This window comes from Hypanus sabinus, chromosome 1, assembly GCF_030144855.1.
Source record: "Hypanus sabinus isolate sHypSab1 chromosome 1, sHypSab1.hap1, whole genome shotgun sequence".
Taxonomy (NCBI): domain Eukaryota; kingdom Metazoa; phylum Chordata; class Chondrichthyes; order Myliobatiformes; family Dasyatidae; genus Hypanus; species Hypanus sabinus.
In genome coordinates, this window is record NC_082706.1 from 27,970,839 (window position 1) to 27,978,937 (window position 8,099).

An 8,099-nucleotide genomic window follows, 5' to 3' on the forward strand; every position below is an offset into this window, starting at 1 on the left:
CACGCCCACTCCTCTTTTGCCTCCCTCCCTGTCCTTTCTGAAACATCTAAACCTGGTGCTTGAAGTACCCATTACTGTCCTTGAGCCATCCAAGTCTCTGTAATTAACACCATATCATATCTCCAAGTACTGATCCACGCTCTAAGCTCATCGGCATTTTTCACAACACCCTTTGCGTTAAAATAGACGCATCTCAAACCTTCGATCTGAGCGCGTTCCTTCTCTATCACCTGCCTATCCTCGCTCTTGCACTGTCTACAAGCTTTCTCTATTCCTGAGCTAACCTCCTCTTACTCAGTCTCTTCATTTTGGTTCCCCTCACCCTAGCACTTCTAGTTTGAACTTTCCCCTAGAGCCTTAGCAAACCTTCCCGCCAGGTTATTGGTCCTCCTTGAAATTATGGGCAACCCGTCCTGTTTGTTACAGGTCATACGAGTCCGAAAAGAGGTCCCAATGATCCAGAAATCACAATCCCTGCCCCCTGCTCCAATCCCTCAGCCACGCATTTGTCCACCAACTCATTGTATTCATATCTCAATGTCACGTGGCACAGGCAGTAATCCCGATATTACTACCTTTCAGGTCCTGCTTCTCAACTTCTTTCCTAACACACTGTAGTCTGTTGTTCCCTGATTTCCTTACCTGTCCACATGTTACGCTCCCTTCTGAGACTTTCTAGCGATTTCAGTTGTTTTGAGGTACCGCAAATATCTATCTCTTGTCTTTTTATTTATACAAACAAGTTAAGTTTTCTACCGTAAGAAAATATTATTAGTACGTTTGCATTAACTACTTTGTTCTCAGAACACAAAGAGATGCGCCTTGTGGAAGGCAAACACAGCTGCGAAGGGAGAGTGGAAGTGCGGTACCAAGGGAAATGGGGAACAGTTTGTTCCGAGGAACTGGATAGTAAAGATGCGAATGTGATCTGCAAGCAAATGAACTGCGGAACCATGGAATCTATTGACTATTACTCGCAGAAATACGGAAAAGGATCTGATCCAATATGTCTCTCGTACGAGTCGACTCTTTGGCAGTGTCATGCAAAACCTTGGGGGAAACACGACTGTCAATATAACTTACATGCAGGTGTTGAATGTAAAGGTAACAGATGGAACACATTATCTGGCGATTTGTATTCTAAACATCGTTGTTAAAAATAAATAGACAAAATTTTTCTCTTCTCATCAGAGGCCAAAATACCGGACCGGTCCAGTGTAAAGGTTTGCGAAACACGCAATATATCTCAAACTGTTTATGCAGCAGGTAATCTTATCTACAAGTTGCAATATCATTTTAAATTCCATTTCGAAGTTATGATTAATGCAACATCAGTGTTTTCTTCTGCATTAGAACCAACGTTGCGCGTCTCTGGCGGCAACACCAGTTGCTCCGGAAGGTTGGAGATAGAGTTCAATAATATCTGGGGCACGATATGTGATGATTCCTGGGATCTGGCCGATGCCAATGTGGCGTGCAGGCAGTTGGGCTGTGGCTCTGCCCTTTTGACTGGAGTGCCGGATAAAATTATCCAGGACGTCGGCGATCTTTGGTTGGACGAAGTGAAATGCAAAGGAAGTGAATCTTTCCTGTCCAGTTGTCCTTCCTCTCCACTCGGTCAGCATGACTGTGATCATAAGGAAGATGTCTTTGTTGTTTGTTCAGGTAGGTGTCCTTGGACAATCTCCACGTTATATTCAACTGATTTGTAAACATCGTAATCATAAACAGTTGAGAAAGAAAATCTTAAGAAGGCGAATTTGTTAATATTTGTTCAAAAATTCTCTTCAACACAGAGACCGCAACTACCACTGATCCAGTCGGTTCAGGTATTTAATATTATGGCATTTTTCCTTTATTCGATCTCGAATCATGTTTAATTAGATTTTTAATTAGGTAATTAGATCTAGAAAGGACTGATTTTCCTTTCTTACCGACAGACAGACAGACAGACAGACAGACAGACAGACAGACAGACAGACAGACAGACAGACAGACATACTTTATTGATCCCGAGGGAATCTGGGTTTCGTTACAGCCTCGCCAATAGAGAAGAAATATAACAATATAAAACCATAGATAATTAAATAATAAGTTAATAAGTTAATCATGCCATGTGGTATTAAGTCCAGGAGCAGCCTATTGGCACAGGATGTCTGACACTCCGAGGGAGGAGTTGTAAAGTTTGATGGCCACAGGTAGGAATGACTTCCTATGACGCTCAATGTTACATCTCGGTGGAACGAGTCCCTGGCTGAATGTACACCTTTGCCTAACCAGTACATTACGGACTGAATGGGAGTCATTGTCCAAGAAAGCATGCAACTTGGACAGCAACCACTTTTCAGACACCACCGTTAGAGAGTCCAGTTCCACTGCCACAACACCCTGGCCTTCTGAATAAGTTTGTTGTTTCTGTTGGTCTCTGCTACCCTCAGCCTGCTGCCCCAGCACAGAACAGCAAACATAATAGCAATGGCCACCACAGCCTCGTAGAACATCTTCAGCATAGTCCGGCAGATGTTAAAGGACTTCAGTGTTCTCAGGAAGTAGTGACGACTCTGACCCTTCTTGTAGACAGCCTCAGTGTTCTTTGACCAGTCCAGTTCTTGTCCGTTCGTATCTTCAGGTATTTGTAATCCTCCACCATGTCCACACGGACCCCCTGAATGGAAAGGGGGATCACTGTTGCATTAGTCCTCCTCAGGTCCCATACTAGCTACATAGTCTTTTTCACATTAAGCTGCAGATGATTCTGGTCATACCAAGTGACGAGGTTTCCCACAGGATAACCTTTGTTAATTACAACGGATATCCGGAGCGGTTAACAGTTCTGCTGAAATTTTAATTGCCCAAGCAACTGTTTGGATCAGGATGTTGTAAAATTCTTAAAATTATTATATCCAACTCCTGCCAAATATATCGGTTAGATTAACTTATCTGAAAATAGGGTGAATCGACTCATTATTGAGTATACAGAAAGTACCTTCAAATGAGTTCTTACTGAAACGTTGACGAATTTCCACTGTGTATTTGGAAAATCATTGCTGATGTTTGCGTGGATAGTTAAAATTAATACATATAATTTGTTGGACGAATGTCATCTGCGACTTGGAGAATAAGTGTATATAAGTCATTGATATGTTAATGCTGAAGCATTTTCTATTTTCTAAGTTCGTGCTGAAATCATCCTGATGAGTCATATCCAGTGAACTTTATATCAGCATTGCAGCTCCAAGCAAATCCATCACCATATTCCGGACTCTGCGAGTTAACACCTCCCTCGAAAAGTATATCGTTGTCATCCGACCAACAGGCTCGTAATCGCACCACCAATATTTCACAACTCTGTCTTCTCTTTCCCTTTCGTACACCTTGCAAGTTCACTGCTGCGTGGCCACATAATGCTCTAATCCATTTACATGTTTGCACAACATGCCACCGTAAAAAGCCATATCAGAATAACGAGGAGTAGGTGCACAGGAAGGAGAAAGGAGGCTAAGTGATATAGGGTCATTAAAACCGTTCCCTCAAGTTCAGCAAAACGAAAAAAGGGTATTGTTGACTTCAGAGATGAGTTTTATTTAATTCAACAATATTTAGTATGAGTGCATGTGAAGTGTCAGTAGTGTATCAAGCTCTAACCATGCAGACAGGACGTATCAGAAAGCTCAGAAAACTCTATTTTAGCAGGAAGTAAAAAAAAACATTTACAGATCTCTATCGGCCTTTTCCAATTGTTAAGGAAGCACCATAGAAGGTATCCTATCCAGATACATAAGGGTTTGCTATGGCACCGCCCTACCATGGCATGGAAAAATGCTCTGCAGATCTGGGAAACCAGCATTCCCTCTATGACCTCTTGACTTAACTTCGGACTGGCACAGTAAATTAGGCTGCATAATCAAAGCCCCGAATTCTCTGATTCATTCTTTCCAAATGACAGAAGTTGCAAAAGCCTGAAAGCAGAATTTAAAATAGCTTCCAGCACGCTTGTATGAGCCTATTAAATTGATGGTTCGTAGAAAACTATCTACTCTTCGTCCTCCCAATTAACTTCATTCTGATCTTGCTCTTTATTGAATAACTGTACTTTATTTTCTCTACAGCTGTACCTATTTTTCTGCATTCCGTTCTTCTTTGATCTTGCCCCTCACCACGTAATTATGTTAAGTGCACGAACAGTATGTAATAAGCACTTTTCACTGTATTTTGATACACGTGACAACAATAAACAAATTCTCATTTGAATTCCGAAATGTTCACTTTTAGCTAGTTAGTTCCTGTGCCGGATGAATTGAATAATCGGCGCATGCCTTTCCACTTCCCGTGAAATAGGAGGGGTGATTGAAAATTTCGTGGCCTAAAGTAGAAAGAGGCAAATTTCGAAAACGTCGTCACTTATTTTTCCTACATTTCCAGACTTACTCAAGCGATCGTGGAGCAAACGGATCCCTTCTTTGACGAATTCGGCGTCCTGGACCTCCAGAAGTGGACAAAAGCATGGGTGATTAATAGATTCCTGGCCTAGGGTAGAAGAGGTGAGTTATTAAATTCAAATATCTGCATTTCACTCAGAAAGTTGAACTGCTGGTGCATGTAACGAGAGCTGTATAGCTCAATTCATCCAAACTTAGGACACGAACCTATCAATCACTACTGCTCGGACCACCTGGGGGTCCAAGCCGCTATCGTGACATGCACGTGCAGTTCAACTTTTTTTTAGTGATAATGCAGACTGTTTGAAGTTAATAACTGATCTCCTTCTAACTTCGGCCACGAACGTATCAATCACACCCCCCCCCCAGCCCCCCACCGTGGACCACTTCTACAAAGAAGCGATTCTTATTCACCACGGCCTCTGGAATCAGTGTGTACATGTAGGAGGGGACTATGCTGAAAAAATAAATATGCAGAGTTTTCTAAAATTGAGCCATTCCACCTTAGGCCACGAAATTATCTATCACTCCTCATAGTCTGACTGACCCATCATCGAGGTAGACTGTTAGTCTGGCTTGTGTAGACGCATATTTTGCATTAAGCACTGCTTTACGCTGTCGGTTAAAATGTGTCATTCATGGCATATCTGCAGCTTGCATTCAGCTCCTGTATTTATCGCATTCCAGCACGGAGAGAAGTTGGTGTTTCATCGAGCACCTTGGCCCGCATATCTGCAGTGCAGTGATCAAGACTGACATGAAAACGAACTAGATATTAAATGCTTCGACAGCTGAGTTTGAATGCTACTCCAAGAATCCTTATTCCTCTGAAAACTAGAGACACCCCCGACACCCCCCCCCCCCCCACATATGTGTATTTCTAACTCACGGGTAAATTATGGAGGCTGATTGTGATCATTCAAGTCATACAACCTGATTGCAAGACTTGCTGATCTCAGGGATATTCCTATCTATTTGACAACAAATAGTTCAAAATGCAGGAAAGCACAGTGATGCTAAAGATTGTTGACGAACATTAAACATCGATTTTTCTGATAGGATGAGATTTCCTTTAGTCTAGAAAGGACGTTGCTTACATTGAGAGGTAATTTTTCAATTGGAGGATTGACTGGGAGTCATTCCACTGTTTAATATTATGGGGGAAACAAATGGCGCGCAGCGTCGTGAAGGTAGAACGGCTTGAGACGTACCTTCAACACACATTGTTCGCTGCATTGAGTTAAAAGAACATCATGTTTACAAGCAGTTATCGACCGCCCAGGACCTACTAATTGGGCAGCTGACATTTCAACAGATGAGGAAAAGGGTGAAACGCTTCAAGCCCATATAATGTGCTTTGTACTGCTATTCAGTGCTGTAATTCCAATACTTTGATGTCTTCAATTTCTGAGAATCTCGAGTTGCGAAAAGGGATGTTTGTGGTTGATCGGTGTTGGAATAGGCATGAATAATGGAAAACCAGGAGCAACCTTAGAGCAATGGACTTGATTGCCAGGACAAATACCATTCTTGCTCATATAACTTGTCTCTTTATTTTTTTGTCCATGACATCCATCGGACTCCGTGTGTGCATGCTGTTTCTTTTCACAGCGGAAATTTAAGCTCCAATTCTGTAACCCTTGGCAATAGCTCTATTACCCATAATATAACTGCTCTTTGCTGTCATATTTTGAACAGATTATTCTGACATTTAAACAGATTATCCTGTTCGACTCCCAGTATATATTTCAGAACTGTTTTCTTACACCTGAAAGATATCTACCAATGGATTCTATTTTTAAAATTCTTCTACATAATTCTCTCATTGTAGTATTGGCTTCATTTGACTTTTCCATGTTCAACGCCGATGGCGTACTTTGTAATGTTTATTCTGTTCCGTTCTATCGTGTCCTTTTGCAAGCTTTTTCTTCTCTACCGTCAAAACCCATAATTATTACTTCTGTTGTTTTACACGACGTATTTGACATCTTTATATAAATCTAATTCTATGAGTAATTCCGTATTATGCAGACTTACTTCGTAATTAAAATAATAATTTCGCTTTGTGAATGGCTAAACCATAAAATTAAAGCGTCTGTTTTAATTTACCTACTGAATTTCTGTTTAAGTATTGGAGAACAGGTTCTCCATCTTTTCTGCTGTATGCGTGACGTTTGGAATCGTTGTCGTGGGCGAGTTATTCACAATGATAGTGATAAAGCGGAGAAGAGGTAAGATTCAAGCTTTAAATTTTATTATTGCTCGGAATAATACTTCAAATAATGTTGAGTAATTGTTGTTGTGTTTCTACAGACTGTCGCGATATTATCCGATATTCAGGGATGGTATCCTCTCCTGTATAGCAATAATAATCAGCGTTTCATCAGTTTCTATGTAGTTTACCAAATGTGTGGAACATCAATTGGCATATGTTTTATGTATCTAAATAAGCCCTGTATTTAGTGTTACTGTAATAAGTCTATGTTTACATGCCACCCTGAGGCTCGCCCAGCTCGTGTTCGTCTCGGGAAACAGCCTTTGGCCCCGCCAAACTGGGAAATCATTTTTACGTGCATGCTGTTTAATGCAGCGCACACTTACAAACTCCCAGTGCAAAACATAAGACAGTATACCATATGCAATTGAATCATCGAACCTTATGAATCTTAATTTGAATTTGGTTTAGTAATGAAAATAAAAAATGCCCCAATTCAAAGAAAAGTCGAAATTTCTCGTTGGAGCTCTCTCAGTAGACATTCTGCCACCTTCGGACCACTCCGTCCGGTGGTCCGATCTCTCTCTCACCACACGTGTCTTCCCTCTTCATCCCTCCCGAACAAAAGATCTCGAAAAAAAAAATAACAGTACTTAGCAACAATGTCCGATCGGATAACATGGATACCACCGACCTGTTATATCCAGCCATATCCCAAACATTTTTGCTACAGAGAAATGGTTACCTTAGCAGTGAACATAACAAAGAAGACATTATATTAGCAATCAATCCTTACAGCGCGTTACAAACAGATTTTATGAAAGATACTGACAGAATATTCAAAGTTCCCTTACATCAGCAGTCATATATGACTGATTTCCCATTTTAATTTTAATAACGAGAGATTAATTCTTCAGTTTGTAACTTTAAATGCCATGACTTTCGGAATTCTCACTTCAACAGACGCAGAGTTTGCAGGCAGAGCTTCATCTGATATTTTTTACCAAGCAATTTATGAAGAAATTGAGAATACTCCCTTCAGCAAGAGATTGAACGATGCACACGGTTCAGGTACGCCTTGCTTCTTTCATTTACTTTTCAGGTGCTAAAGACCGTATCTACCCATTAAGACAGTAGAAATCGAAAACTGTCAGTTCAAGATACCAAAAGATACTTCAAAGTTGAAAGGAAAGGATATTAGAAAAATATAGAAATAAAGATCTGATGACAATATATGTGTGGGTCAATATCAGAGTGGGAAATTCGGACTCTGGCTCAGGGTGATAATGGCGAAGAGAAGAGAAGGCTCTACGTTTTCAAAAATAAATTAAATCGTCTTAGTTTCGTTCTTCTTGCACAACCAGCGCAGTGTGGAGGCCGGGTAAATTAGTGCAATGTTCCTCTTCCGGGATGGTGCAAGGCAGAGGGAGCTTTATTGTCCGCAG

At 40.9% G+C, this 8,099-nt stretch overlaps 1 long non-coding RNA gene across 1 annotated transcript; it reads left to right on the forward strand.

Annotated features, from left to right (window-relative positions):
• Positions 1-1,050: 1,050 nt before the first annotated feature.
• Positions 1,051-1,659, forward strand: LOC132392253 (uncharacterized). The gene is made up of 3 exons (XR_009511469.1): positions 1,051-1,104; positions 1,192-1,266; positions 1,354-1,659. It is a non-coding gene; the product is annotated as an uncharacterized LOC132392253 (long non-coding RNA).
• The last annotated feature ends 6,440 nt before the right edge of the window (positions 1,660-8,099 follow it).